Below are 716 nucleotides of genomic sequence, written 5' to 3' on the forward strand. Positions count from 1 at the left end.
TTTTTTTTTTTTTTTAAATATAAATTCCTTTTTTTTTTTCTTTTTGAAATGGGGTCTTGCAGTGGTGGGATCATATCTCACTGCAGCCTCCAACTCCTGGGCTCAAATGATCCTCCCGCCTCAGCCTCTGGAGTAACTGGGACTACAGGCACTCACCACCATGCCTGGCTAATTTTTATATTTTGTTTGGTAGAGATGGGGTTTCACTATGTTAGCCAGGCTGGTCTCTAACTCTTGGGCTCAAGAGATCCCTCTACCTCAGCCTCCCAAAGTGCTCGGATTACAGGTTAAGCCACTGTGCTCAGCCCGAATTGATTCTTTTTTTTATTTCACTTTTCCCCCTGTGATACAGCCCCAGGAGATCCTCAAATAAATTCTTAAAACAGTCTTATGACTCTAATGTCAGAAATCTTATCTACAGGAACAATGGTATGCAATGGTCAGGAACTAGTGCCACCTGACTTTTAGCAACAAGGAAGTGGGCCAAAATGCAGCCTGATTAATGCTTAATTATAACTCTGTTTCTGTCCAGAACCCAGCACACAGTTCTTGTCACTCCTGTGGGGATAGTTTCATTCTCATTGTAAATGAATATTCTGATGCATTGGTTTGGGATATATAGATTGTTCAAGAAAAGGGATCAAGCCTGGTGCAGTGGCTCACACCTGTAATCCGAACACTTTGGGAGGCTGAGGTGGGTGGATCACCTGAGGTCA

This window comes from Mandrillus leucophaeus, unplaced genomic scaffold (assembly GCF_000951045.1).
Source record: "Mandrillus leucophaeus isolate KB7577 unplaced genomic scaffold, Mleu.le_1.0 Scaffold993, whole genome shotgun sequence".
Lineage (NCBI taxonomy): Eukaryota > Metazoa > Chordata > Mammalia > Primates > Cercopithecidae > Mandrillus > Mandrillus leucophaeus.